The 15,058-nt window shown below is 37.8% G+C and overlaps 1 protein-coding gene across 2 annotated transcripts in view; it reads left to right on the top strand.

Annotated features, from left to right (window-relative positions):
- The window catches only part of SPATA16 (spermatogenesis associated 16), a 252,692-nt gene that overhangs the window by 199,978 nt on the left and 37,656 nt on the right, over positions 1 to 15,058 (top strand). The window lies entirely within an intron of this gene.

Genomic DNA, 15,058 nt, shown 5'->3' with positions numbered 1-15,058 from the left:
ATAATCTTCTTTTATCTCTGATGCTTTTAAGATCATGTCTTCATTTGAAGTTCTACAGTTTAACTACAGATGTGTCCAGGAATAACTTTTTTTTTCTTAACCTGCTTAGTCACTGTGTTCGTAATCTAAGGGGTCAAGTCTTTCCTAAATTCTGAAAAACTGCAATCCATTTCCTTTTTAATACTTTAGTCCCTGATTCTTTCTATTCTCTCATTTAAGAATTTTAACTGGACATTTGTTACTTTTATTTATTCTACCCTCCAGATCATTGAGGCTGCTTATTAAATTCTCCATGTTCTCCATGTCTTTGTCTGCTTCATTTTGAAATTTTCTCAGATCTGCATTCTCATCCTTCCTTTAGCTCTGTCTAGATCATCCTTAATAGATTCAAGATTCATTCCAATAATTGTTTTTCCACTCCTAGAAGTTCTCTTGAGAACTTTTTTTTATGTAATTTGCTTATTTTTTTTATTTTTATCTTTTGAGATGGAGTCTCTCTCTGTCACCCAGGCTGGAGTGCCGTGGCATGATCTCAGCTCACTGCAACCTCCACCTCCCGGGGTCAAGCAATTCTCCTGCCTCAGCCTCCCGAGTAGCTGTGATTACAGGCACGTGCCACCACACCCAGCTAATTTTTTGTATGCTAGTAGAGACAAGGTTTCATCATGTTGCCCAGGCTGGTCTCTCCTGAGCTCAGACAATCCGCCTGCCTCAGCCTCCCAAAGTGCTAGGATTACAGGCATAAGCCACTGCCCCCAGCCCTTTTGTTAAATTTAACATTTATTTTAAGTTCAGAGGTACATGTTCAAGTTATACAGATAAACTTGTCTCATGGGGCCCCAGTGTGTGTTTTTCCCTTCTATGTGTCCATGTGTTTAAAATCTTTTTCAAGGCAACTTTTAAAAACTTAGTTTTATTCCTGTGATTTTTATTATATTTAGTACTTTACACACATTTTATATTTTGTATCTAATAGTGCTATTTCTCAAGATTTCGGAAAGCTAATTCTGCTATTTGTTGTTTTGCCATCTCTGGGGTATTTTCTCAAAAACCAATCAATTCTCCCATTCTCCAAAACCAACTGGATGTCCAAAGATTCAATTCAATTCTGATAACTATCCACATAGAGTTAGTGTCAGGTTCCACAAGTTGAAGGCTTCAGTATGACAAAACTGTGCCCATTTTAGATACCAGTTGCAATACTTCTAGATCAACCAGCTACAAATCAGGAGTTTTCACAACCCCCTCCTCATGTTGAGTAATTTGTTCGCTGTGCTCAGGAAAATGCTTGCTTGTATTGGTGTATTATAAGGGATATCATTCAGGAACAGCCAAATGGAAGAGATGCACAGAGCAAGATAGTAGGGGTGAGAGATGTAGAGCCTCCAGGCTCTGTTTGGTATGCCATTCTCCCTGCACCATGATGTGTTCACCACCCTGGTAGGTCTCCAAACCCCAACTGCTATGGGTTTTTATGGATTTTTCATTATATAGGCATCCTTGTTTAAATTAGTGGTCATTGGCGATTAACTCAGTCTCCAGCATCTCTCCTCTCTCCAGAGGTGGGGGAGGCAGGAAGCTGAACATTCCAAGCCTCTAATCACATGGTTGGTTTCTTTGACAAATTGCCCTCGTCCTGAAGCTATCTAAGGGCCCAGCAAGAGTCACCTCTAGCATATACTCAGATAGGGCTGAAAGAGGCTTGTTATGAATAACAAAAGACGCTCCTATCACTCAGGAAATTTCAGTCATTTTAGAAGCTGTGTCAGGAACTGGGGACAAAGACCAAATATTATTTTAAAAGGACATTACTCTTAGCACTTGCATTTCTATATTCTTTCAGTGTAATTGTAGTCTGTGTTAGGGTTTCACCAACAAATTTTGCTACCATAGTGCATGATGCTTCCGTGTCAAAAAATTCCATAACCTTTTCTTCACCATTTTACCTATTCATTTGCATAAGATTTTGGGTTTGCAGCCAGGGGTCAAGCTAAGAGACTCTGGCCCTTTTGTCAATAATTATTTTGATTAGTCTGCCTGTCTGTTGCCCCAGATGACTACAGACCAGGTTTCTCATTGTAATATTTGCCTTCCAGCTTTTTAAAATCCTCACACTTTTATGAACCAAACTGGGGTTCACTTGCTTGTTACATTATGACCAGATATTTACATCAAGGTTTATAGTAGGAGAAAGAAAGGTTTTATTTGCAGGGCACCAAGCAAGAAGGATCAGGCAGCTAACACTTAAGTTCCAAACTCCCCAACGTATTGCAGGCAACAGTTTTTAAAGGCAAGGGTAAATTTTAGGAAGGCAGAAGTTATAAGCAAAATCATAATGCATGGAGAGTATACATTGGTTTTGGCCTAAAAGGGCAGAATATCTTGAAGCAGGGGCTCCTGGGTCATAAGTAGATTTAAAGATTTTTTAATTTGTAATTGGTTAACAAATAGAAGCTTTCTTTTAAAATTTGAGGTCAGCAGAAAAGAACGTTAGCTCTGGCATGTGGGTGTGACTTCCTCCAGGCCCCTCAGGAAGACATTTAAAACCAAGAATCATAGTTAGAGTGCAGTCCTCAGTTCTCCTTTATCTGAGGTTTATATGCCAGGGGATCCATTTGTTGCAGGGGGTGGGGGGTCTGGATTTCTGAAAAACAACTCAGAGACATATATTAAGATGTTATTTTTAGGTTTTATAGGAGAACCAAACCTTCTGTGATTCTAACTTTTTTGGCTATTGTTTTAAGCTATTACTATATTTTTGCTTATCAAGTTATTTATTTACTTTACTTTTCAGGGCTAGCTAGGTGCCTGAAACTTTTTTTGAAGAAACTTAAGATATTTTTCTCATTTTCATACTTAAGGAGGCCCGCAGACTCCAAAGAGGGGGTCTCTGCTCTGTCTTAACATTGGGGTAAATAGAACTTGTTAGGGGCCCTTTATTATTGAGGGACTGGCAGAGGATCCCTTTGGTCCACCCAACCTTGTATAGTGCTGTATTAAGACTTTTGTTTCATCCTCGTCAATGTCCATCTATTTATCCCATTTCTTAATAACCATCTAAAGGTTTCTACCTGCAGAGGTGAATCCTTTGACTTTCTCCTTCTTCCCTATTGTTTGCTCCTATCAATGTTTGCTTTATTCACCCCATGTCTTAATAACCACTTAACAATTTCCAAATCATGGGGACAAATCCTTTGCCTCTCCCTTCTACCTCTCCTCATTCTCTTGTTACATAATCTAATGTTTTTATAGCATCTGTAAGACCCATGAAGGGAAGGTGAGAAAGCAAATTTCATAAGAACTGTTGCTCCATTTTGCAACAGTTAAGTTACATGGGGCACCAATTTACCATGACCCAGGTAATGGGCATATTTAGTGGATAAATATCCTGCTTATTATGAAGCCAATCTTACGTGGCTTGCATATGAAACATATCAGCTGCTTCATCTGGGATTTCCTACTTGTCATTTATAGGGGGAGTTGGACAGTCCCCCTTCCCAGGATAAACAGATCTTACAGTCACTTTTATTTAGTCCACCAGGCTGGCTGTTCTTTCAGGAATAACTTGCTGTGTGTCTTGATGATGTATACCCATCTGCAATGGTTCCATAGTGAGCAGTGGATCCTATATCCACCCAAACATGCCTTCCTACTCTACAAAATTTAAAAACAGTTACTTTTTTTTAAGTTAGTCATTCTTACAATGCATTTTAGTAAAGGAAGCTGATGACACTGATCTACAAAATAAAATATACCCCCTGGGTATATATATTTACACTCTAACCGCTAGTTTTTGTAGTTTCTCGGTTTTGCCCTCCCCTCAATGTGGACCACCTTCTTAGTAATCAGAGATATTAAATGTACTCTCAGTTGTTTCTGCATGATTTCCCCCCTTGAGAGACTTTGGGCGCTAGTGGCTGAAGTTCAGCTCAACTGAAATCTGTGCTTGGTTCAGCATTGAAGTTTAACCTGGAAGTCATTTTTAATTTCATTTTAGCTCTTATAGATAATAATAGCCAAGGGATTGTATATTTTATTTTTTCTATTAGTTTGTATTACCCTATGTATTCAGCAAACCAAAAGGCTGGGAATCAGATTCACCTCTAAATTCCATTGGTAACTTTTACATTTAGTAACTAACTGAAGCACAGCTGCTGCTCCAAACCATGTATAACCAATCAAAGGTTCCTCCTCCCTCACTGTTTCATCCTTTCTCTTCCCAAACCACATGCTTCTGTGAGTCAGGGCCATTCTAGCAAATCCTACTTGATACCAATTCTAAAGTGATTTTTTTTTTCTCGCAATATTCTGATGTCAGATATGTAGGGTTTTCCACACCACTATTTCTCTAGCTTTCTGACACTAACTAGGTGTTCAATATTGCAATTCAATTCTGACACTAACTACCTGGAAACCCTGTAGGTTAAAGACTCAGTCCCATAGCACTCCCCTCCACTTTAGATACCAGTTATAATAATCCCAGCACTTTGGGAGGCTGAAGCAGGTAGATCACTTGAGGTCAGGAGTTTGAGTCCATCCTGGCCAGCATGGTGAAACCCTCTCTCTACTAAAAATACAAAAAAAAAATTAGCCAGCCATAGTGGCCCATGCCTGTAGTCCCAGCTACCTAGGAGGCTGAGGCAGGGGAATGGCTTGAACCCAGAAGGTGGAGGTTGCAGTAAGCCGAGATCACGCCATTGCACTCCAGTCTGGGCGACAGAGCAAAGCTCTGTCTCAAAAAAATAAGTAAATAAATAAATAAATAAATAAAGTCCCAGGCCTCCTATGCTTCTGACCAAGCAACTATAAATCAAGGGTTCTCATAATCCCCTTCTCAGCTTTGATAATTTGCTAGACCAACTCACAAAACTCAGGACTTACCATTTAGCAACACAATAGCAACAAAATACCATAATAGCAACAAAAATAGTCAATGCAGTAATAGCAAGTAAAGGGTACAACTTAGAAACAGCCAAATGAAAGAGAAGCATGTATAGAGAAATGCATGACAGAGGACGGAGGGTGCACAGAGCTTTCATATCTTTTCTGGGAATATCACCCTCCTAGAACTTCAATGTGTTCACTAACCCAGAAGTTCTCCAAGCCCTGCTGTTAAGAAGCTTTTATTGAGATTTCATTATGTAGGCATGATTGATTAAATAATTGACTATTAGTGACTAACTCAGTCTTTAGTCCCTATTTCCTCCCTGGAGGTTGGTTGGTTTTTCTAGTGACCAGCCCCACCCTGAAGCTATTATAGGCCTTCCAAATGTTGCTTCATTAGAACAAAAGACACTCCTATCATCCTTATCAAATTCAGGTAATTCTAAAGGTCTTAGGAGCTTTGTGCCAGAAACTAGGAAGAAAGACCAAATATCTTTCTATGATACCACACCATCTCTCACTCACTGAAAATTGTATCTTTGCGTGTTTTTCCACTCCTGTGTGTAAGGTGTAAGCCATTATTCAGTGGGGCTTGATCTGTGAGAATCCTGTGCAGTCTAGGGTAATTTTGCATCCTTCCCCAGAGGATTTTCTTTTGCTTTTTCCATATCATACATAGAATGTTACCAATCAGAGCAGTTTATTCCTAGACATGAGAGTTCCTAAACTACCCAGGTAGCATAAACTCAAACCTTAACCCACATGCCTATAGTTAAAATTCCCAGAGGAAAAAAAAAATTCTAGTCTAGGCCCCAAACAAGTCAAACAAGTTTATTCTCCCTTTGTCAATCATTCAAATTTTTATCTCTATCATTTTACTGATACCCCGATTTCACCTTAACTTAATAGTGTACCATGCTGTATTATAGTTGACTGTTTACTTATGTACTACAGGCACCAAATAGTAAACAACACCATGCCCTCTATTATCTTACCTTTTCATTCTAATGTCTGACTTATATTTGTAAATTCTTGCAAGAAGAGCCTAAAAATATTTGTCAAGTAAATTAGGTAATCAAATTATTTATCAAAATTATACATCTTACTAAGCTTATTTCTAATATTTTTTTTCTATTATGGATCAAACCATTGTTTACAATATACTGCATATTTTATCATATCTATATATTTTGGGTTTTTAAATCTTACATGGTTTGTTGTTTGTGTGTTTGTTTGAGATGGGGTCTCAAACAATGGCTATTTTTGAGTGGCTATTTGCAGGTGTGTTCATAGCACACTACATCATTGAACTCCTGGCCTCAAGCAATCCTCACACCTCAGCCTTCTAAGTAGGTAGGACTATTGACATGTACCACCATGTCAAGCTTTAAATCTTACATGTTTGTATTGAGTTTTATATATTTTCTCTTTTGATACCTTAGTGAACTCTTGTCTATACTAACTGATTTTCAGTTTATCGTCTTGGATTTTCTACAGCCATCTATTATTAAGTAATAATACGGTGGTCTCTTTACTTCCAATGTTTATATCTCTCTCATTTTTATTTCAGGTCTTATTACTTTGTCCTAAAGTTCCAAAGCCATAGATAATAATAATAGTGGTCAAAAACAGTTATTTTGTTTCTGAGGTTAACAGGAATAAAACAGATTAAAAGTTGTTTCATCACAACCAAACTAATTACTAATAGTGAAGAGTGGATAGCAATATCTAATATCTATATATCAAGGTATCTCTTAGATTTCCATATATAAAGCAGCATCTCATCTCAAATTCTAAATCAAAGCCTTGCTGACTTTCAAAATTGGTATATATGTTAACTACAGGAAATTTCTGATAAGATTATTTGCTTATCAATCATGATAATTCATGAGTAATAATAATTTCATACATGATAATTCTTTGTTTTTAAATTATCATTAATAATTCAGCTTATTACATGAAAAGTTATAGTACTTATAAACCAATTTCAACAAAAAGCAAAAAAGAAAGTCTGTTCTCAGGAAAGGAAATCACAGTGATTTTCTGTGATGATAGAAGTTTTTTAATTAAGAACATTGTGAATGACATATTTGATCCTCTTTACTTTTAGCAAATATACAGGACCTTATAAAATACATTTTGTGTATTAATCTTACTTATGGCTTCATCGTCTCTCTTAATTTTTCTTTTGATCTATTTTCTTCAAACACACTACTTTACACTTTTTCTCATCTCTTATGAATTTATGTAGGGCAAGTCATTACACTTCCAGAACAAAGGGAAATATACACAAATAAACAAGTGAATAGGTTACCAGTCTGGATAGAAAGGAAAATTAAGGCTTTGAGATCACATGACTTTTACTGTGCGATGTTTAAATTTAACTACCCACAAGTCATTTTCTGTGAGATGTAGAATTTAACCCAAAGTGGGAAAATAATAATTAAAATTTAGGTCCAGAAAGATTATGTTAAACATTTATTATTTTTATTATACTTATAAAGGTAAGTCTAGTTACCAGTGATAATATTATAATAATGTTGTAATAATGGCATCACCAGGATGTATTCAATATTGCTACCTTTGTGCTAGCTGTAAAAAGTAATCATTCCAAATCCCCCAACTGTTATTTTTCTTAAATAAGAAAAACATGCTTCCTAGAAATTCAACATGACAGTTTCATCTCTGTCTTACATCTCATCTATAGTAAGGATCCTATATTATTTGTAAGATATATTGAACTACTAGCTAAACCCCTGTATAAGGAATCTTTGGTTTCAAGTGGTGGGAATCACAGCTCAAACTGACTTACTGAAGTCAGTTTTAAAGGGGTAAAACACATTGGAACACACTGATTTACATAACTTGAAGATCCACAGGTGGGACTGCTTTTAAGCATAGCTTGATCCAACCAATAGCTCACTTACTATCTCTCACCACTCTGTTTCCACAGTCAACTTGAGAATTTATTCTCAAATTCTACCTGGTGTTCCGATAACTCTACCATGCCCTCAAGTGCTAGGTTCTTGAATATAATAGCAACATTCTCAAATGTCATTACAGATCTCAAATCTCACTGTACCAAGGAACAAGAGTGCCCCTTCCACACGATTCCCGGAGCCCACTCTTCTGCATTGGCCCAAACTGCATCATATGCTTATGATTGAACCAATAACTGGGACCGAGGGAAATGGCATGGATTGATTGACTTGGTCAATTGGGTCTCACTTTTAGAGTAGGGGGTGATTGAGAGAATTTACCAAGGAATAAAAAGGGGAGGAGGAGAGAAATGCATGCCAGATAGCCAATTAACCAGTGATCATTCCAACTCTCATACAGTGTAAGAAGACATCAGTTCCAGTGATGTGAGTCTAATAAACATTGAGAGGGAATCTTTAATGTTTGTATTTAATATCTTTAATGTTTGTATTGTCTCTAGTCTACTTTGATAAAAGTAGGATCAAGGAACTTCAGTGTAATAAAGCCCAGAATAAAGATCCAATACAGCTCATTAAACATAAAACTTTGGAATCAATAAGAATTTCAAATGAAAGAGAAATGAGCTGTGTATAAAATTCCTGTGGGATTATGTGTCTTTCTAAGTTTTTATGTGGGTTACAAGAGAAAACTTAAATATACAAAAATTGATCTTGGAGAAGTAGACCACCAGCCTGAAGTGAAAATTAGGAATCTCCGGAATGAAAACCAATTTTTTTTCTATTTCTGTCTATAACTCTGAAATTACAATGTAGGTCAAAGGGAAATATAATTTATTGTACAATTTATTATCTATATAGTATACATATGGCTTTCTCAGATATCAAATACAAAAATCAAAATATACTATCTGTTTTTAAAAGTAGAAACAATTTTATTATTTATGGGGGCAATAATAATAACAACTTTGCTTCAAAGTTGCCACCTTTTGCTATTTTCTTGCTGATGTGAATTTGTGGATAACTTCCAAGATAGAAATATTAGCATTAAAAAGAGTACAAAATAAAACTTAGAACATGATTGAGAAAGAAGTAATGACAAAGTGTTGGCATTACAAAGGTACTGTAGAAATGAAAGTCTGAAACTGATCAGTAAAAAGGAGTCATATAAAACTTACATGGTCCTATCTCACACTAAACAATTGGGACCTTTAAAAATGAGATGTTGCTTTAACCTAAATGTCAGAACATTTTGTTATGGACAAAGTTCAGGGAAATGACACAGACACCAGAAAAGAGAGGAGAAAATGAAACTTACAGAAAAGTAATCATAGACCCCAACAAATCTGCATCTTTCTAAAAGAGTTTTTAAATCTCTATGATTTTTCTTTTTAAGAAACTGCTTTGCAATATTCCTTCATGATCTGTTGGCTGTGGTTATGATGAGGTGTCCAACAAAAAATACAGATAACAATGGTGTCTATGCTTAGTGCTTTACTTCCATACAGCTTAAAATTTATTTTATGGATATTTAACTACATAACAAATACAGCTATCCCTCACATATATAGATGAGTCTGTTGATCTACAGTCTATATTTCATGTTTTTGCAGATGTTTTTCTGGTGCTGCCGACGGTTGCACTAAGCCAAACTCTCCCCATTAATCCAATCTTTTGTGACTGAGTTCATATTTCCCAGAGAAAAAGCTGCAGCAAGCCAACTATGAAACTAATTTTTCCATCCAGGCAAAGCTGCTCTGTTCATTTGAGCATCTACTCTACTGAGTCACCCAGTACAAATTATTTTATTTCACTCACCCTTCATAAGGTGAACAGAACCCATTTGGGGTTTAGGCAAAATGAAGAACAAAGATAATGTGATTTTTTTTCTAAGTTTAGTAACAGAAAATAAATCATATCTCAGAAGCTCTAGATATTTTATTAGTTTTGATTTTTTGCAGTTCTATTCCTATTTGGACCATTAAAAATTCAAGATTTGGGAATGTATGTTTTCAGGTTAAATTCAAATGTTGATTGAGCATCTGCTAGGTGCTTGAGGCATGAAGATAATTTAAAGATGTGGCCAGGCACAGTGGCTCACACCTGTAATCCCAGTGATTTGGGAGGCCCAAGGCAGGGGGATCGCTTGAGGCCAGGAGCTCAAGACAACTTTGAGCAACATAGTAAGACCCCATCTCTACTAAAAATTAAACAAAAATATATTAACTGGGCATGGGGACATGTACCTTTAGTCTCAGCTTCTCTGGAGGCTCAGGCAGGAGGACTGCCTGAGCCCAGAAGTTCAAGGTTACAGTGAGCTATGATTGCATTACTGCACTCCAGCATAAGTGACAGAGTAAGACCCTGTTTCAAAAATGAAAACCAAAAATTAAACAAAAAAGATGGGATCCTGAAGATGATTAAGATTTGTCAGGGTGTTAAGACATGCCCCTATGAAACAGGAGATTCACTCTGGAGTGAACATAAATGTTCTTTACAAGTTTGAGGCCGAGCACGGTGTCTCACGCCTGTAATCGCAGCACTTTGGGAGGCCCAGGTGGGTGGATCACCTGAGATCAGGAGCTCGAGACCAGCCTGCCCAACAAGGCGAAACCCTGTCTCTACTAAAAATAACAAAAATTAGCGGGGCACGGTGGCAGGTGCCTGTAATCTCAGCAACTCAAGAGGCTGAGGCAGGAGAATCGCTTGAACCCAGGAGGTAGAGGTTGCAGTGAGCCGAGATGGCGCCATTGCACTCCAGCCTGGGCAACAAGAGTGAAACTCCCACTCAAAAAGGTGGCTGACGCCTGTAATCTCACCACTTTGGGAGGCCAAGGCGGGTGGATCACGAGGTCAGGAGATCGAGACCATCCTGGCTAACATAACCCCTTCTCTACTGAAAATACAAATATTAGCCAGGTGTGGTGGCAGGCACCTGTAGTCCCAGCTACTCAAGAGGCTGAGGCAGGAGAATGGTGTGAACCCAGGAGGCGGAGCTTGCAGTGAGCCGAGATCGCGCCACTGCACTCCAGCCTGGGTGACAGAGCGAGACTCCATCTCAAAAAAAAAAAAAAAAAAGAGTTTGAATGGAAGATTGGAAGATACTGTAATATTCAGGAAATCCTTTATGAGCTAGATGGGACTTAGACACATCTGGAAGGACAGTGATTGAATAAAGGAAAAATGGGGAGACTAGGTAGTTGTTTCTGAGTGGAAAATCACAAGCATAAGTTCAGAGGCCAGATAAGCACAGGCAGTGAAATCAGCAGAGCTGGTTATAAAGGTTGATACTAGAGAAAATGCAAGAATCATGGATAGATTGTGAAGCAGATGCACACTGCAGAGAGCCTTGAATGCCAGGAAAGGAAAAGTCTCCAGAGTTCCTGAGGAAGGATGTGACAGTGAAAAAGGCAGGTGATGTATCAAAAATATTCATCGAGTGGTGATGTAGCGATGTATTGTCATGAAACAACACTGGTAGCAATGAGACTGGTGGGGAAACTCTTCAATAATCCAGATGTTATGTGATGAGAAATTTGACCAAGATAATAGCAATGATAATGCAAAGAAACAGGCTGATATGGGATGCACGGCAATGTGCAGGTTTAATTAGTTTTTGAGAGACTCACTAAATGGGGAATAAGAGGAAAGAAAAGTCAACAATGGCTTCAAATTTTTAAGCCAGAATAATTGGGTGAATAATGGCTATCCTCATAACAGGCTGGTGAAAAAAAAGGAAAAGAGAAGTTGTAGAGATTATGAAAATCACTTTTGAGGAATATATTTGCTCTATTTTAACTAACTTTTGGAGTGATAAGCAAATAGCAATGTCCCAGTAGGTATTTGGAAATGCCGTGTTGGAATTTGGTGGAAATTTCCAGCTGCGACTGTAGCTTTGATGTCCAATTTTTTGGTTAAAAATAGTAGCCAAAGACAAGACTAGAGATATTCCCAAGGGTGTATATATGAAGAGAATATCAGTGAGCTGGGGACAGCTGTGAGGAGCACTGAATGAGAAGGCAGGAGGAGAAAGGGGAATGTGTGTGTGTGTGTGTGTGTGTGTGTGTGTGTCAGAGAGAGAGAGAGAGAGACTACTACTGAACTCCAGGAAGATGATTTTTAAGGAGAGGACAATAATACCAAAAAGTCAAGAATCCAGAATAGCTTGAGGACTTGCAAGGTGGTCAGTTTCAGCCTTCCAGAGTACAATAAAATATTTCTGACTAAGGGAAAACTGTTTACCTCTTTCAGTGAATGTTTGACATCTTTCATCTGGGGGAAAAGAAATTGAAAGACTATGTTTCTGAGAGAAATTTAATCTGCATAATCTATCTTTGATATTATTTTCTAAAGCATCCACTTTGCTAATGGTAAAAATGTGGAGCTGTTCACACTTGCAAACTGATTTTTTTAATGATAAATTCAGTCATAGTCATATAAATTTCATCTCCAATTGGGATAAATTGTAAAGGAATGCATTAAAAGATCTGTTTCTCCCAAGTTTGTTTCGAAATGACAGGAGCAAAGAAGACATTTTTTAATCAATTCGACTTTCCTACAGAAGGGTAATATAATCTGGTTAACTTTTATATCCATCAGAGGCACAGAGCTTTTCGGACACAGGTAGAGGTTTATGAGCACAAAATCGAGAACAATTAGCACTCAAATTAATGTTACATGAGATTCAACATCTGGTAAGTGTATTGTCATTTTGGGTCATAGACCACCTGTTAGGCTAAATGTTCATACAACAGCAATTTACACTGCATACAAATGGAAAAAGAATGATACTTGAAAAAAAAAAATTTTCTAAATTTAACCGTATGTATATAGGAGCCTCCTACATTCTAAAACTCAACTGGAAGTTAATAATGGGTCAAATACTCACAGGATGAAGCACATAGGATCAGAAGGAACAGAGAATATTTACATTTTTGCAAGCATGTTTTATAATAAATTAGCCATAGTATAGTACTGACATTCGTTTCTATTCCATCTAATCACTGCCAATATTAGTATTGCTCTCCTCTTATCTATCAAATATTTAAGGACAAGAAGAGGTAAACCATTCAAAGTCTTTGTGCTATCTATCTACATAAGAGAGTCCTCAAATATCAGGCTGGTTTTGGTGATAGTGCTGCACCAGAAAATGCCAAATCTCGAGGTTACTCAGCTGCCTTTTCATACAATCCAGTTACTGGCAAATTCAGTAAAACTAGTAAGCTCTCCCCTTGCTAATATTTCAGCAAAATAGTATTCGCTTGCAAAGAGAGGCGTATCTGTGATGATCAGCTGCAGATTTCAAAAGCAAAGAAACTTCCTGCACTTTTGAAATTGAAAAGCAGAAATCACATTTTTACCTTGTTTATAAAAATGAGCCATCCTTTTAAAAAGAGGCATTTTGTAACACAACCACAAACTAAAGAAGCATCTAAGACTAGGTGCAGTAGCTCACACCTGTAATCCAACACTTTGGGAGGCCAAGATGGGTGGATCACCTGAGGTCAGGAGTTCAAGACCAGTTTGACCAACTTGGAGAAACCCCATCTCTACTAAAAATACAAAATTAGCTGGGTGTGGTGGCAGGTGCCTGTAATCCTAGCTACTCGGGAGGCTGAGGCAGGAGAATTGCTTGAACCCAGGAGGCGGAGTTTGCAGTGAGCCAAGATAGTGCCATTGCACTCCAGCCTGGGTAGACAGAGCAAGACTCCATCTCAAAAAAAAGAAAAAAAAAAAAGAAGAAGAAGAAGCATCTAATGCTTGCAATCTGTATCTTAAGATGCCTAAAAGTCGCTCTGTTAGTTTGGGAATTCTTGAGCACTTGCTATACTTTTCTAGATAGAGAGTGTTTACTGGCATTCCTATGGCATGTTTCCCGTCGATTTTTATAACCATGACCCTAGACTGTCACAAGGATAGTTTAGAGTGGTAACCCTTTGTACTTTGGCATCCAGCTGCCTGATTTTCAATTCTGGTCCCTATGCTCAGTGTGTGATCTTGGGCAACTTTGGAATCTCTGGAAGCTCCAGCTATATCATCTGTAAGGTGGGCTTTATAATATGCCCTGCTCCCCACTCCATGATTGAAAAGGATAACCCTGATAATGTATGTGGCACAGAAGAAGCGCCAGATGAATATTAGCCCTCATTAACAGTAAGGGGTGACCTTGATCCTAAGTCACCAAAGAAAAACTAACACATGTTTGGGATTAAGATGTTTTTGCTCTGTGTGTTTAAAAGGCATTTTGTGATATTTTAATTATTTCAATAATCAGCATATATTTTAACTCTCAATTTGACAGACATACACTGTTTACTTAACCAAACTGTGACAAATAACTTACTGCAGTGTTTTCCAAACTGTGCTTTGAAAAACTGAGGTTCTGTGGAGAAGCTCGAGGTGGCATCTGTGAGTAGGGTATAGAACAGAGTTCAGTAGTGAGGGCGGGTGATCAGTGTGCCAGGATTCAAACAGCATGTCCCTACTTTTTATTGGATTTTAATATTGGGCTTGTCAGAAAATTTTAGTTTGGACAAAAGGTTCTGAGGCTTAAAAAGGGGGATGGTATTTAAAAAAACACTCATGGTGTACTGTCTTATTTTTAAAAGAAGTATTACAGACAAATAGTGAAGGCTATATTTGAACCATTACCATTTGAGTTCTGAGTCTATGTTAACATTTTACCTTTAACTAAACCATCATTCAATGGTATTTGGGATTTTGCCTTTTCCCCTTTCTGGCAGTGTTAAACAAAGAGGGCTTATTAAACCTCTCTGTTCATCACTCTTCGTTTGAGAAATCTATTTCAATAAACCAAAACCTTGTTACTCAAAATGGAAACGAATTAAGTGAATCTTGCCTCCAGGTCCTCAAGAGGTTAGCCTTTGTACTTTGGCTTTCAATTCTGGTCCCTCTGTTTGCTCAATATGTGATCTTGGGCATGTTTGTAACCTCTTGAAGCACGAGTCTTATCATCTGTAAGGTGGGCCTTTATCCCTACCCCAAAAGTAACCTAGTGCCAAGCAATCTCAAAGAAGGGTGCAGTGGCTGTGCCTGTGGTGTCTGGAGTCAGACTACCTGGTAGTGAATCCGGCTTTGCCTACTTTGGAGCTGTGCTGTCGGGCAAGTTACTTCCCATCTGTGTCCCTCAACCTCTTATCCATGAAGTGAGGACAATAGCACCAACCTTGTTAAGTTATCATGCGGAATTCAAAGAACAATGCACACAGAACTCTTAG

This window comes from Pongo pygmaeus, chromosome 2 (genome assembly GCF_028885625.2).
Source record: "Pongo pygmaeus isolate AG05252 chromosome 2, NHGRI_mPonPyg2-v2.0_pri, whole genome shotgun sequence".
Classification (NCBI taxonomy): domain Eukaryota; kingdom Metazoa; phylum Chordata; class Mammalia; order Primates; family Hominidae; genus Pongo; species Pongo pygmaeus.
This window is presented reverse-complemented; position numbering and strand designations above follow the sequence as displayed.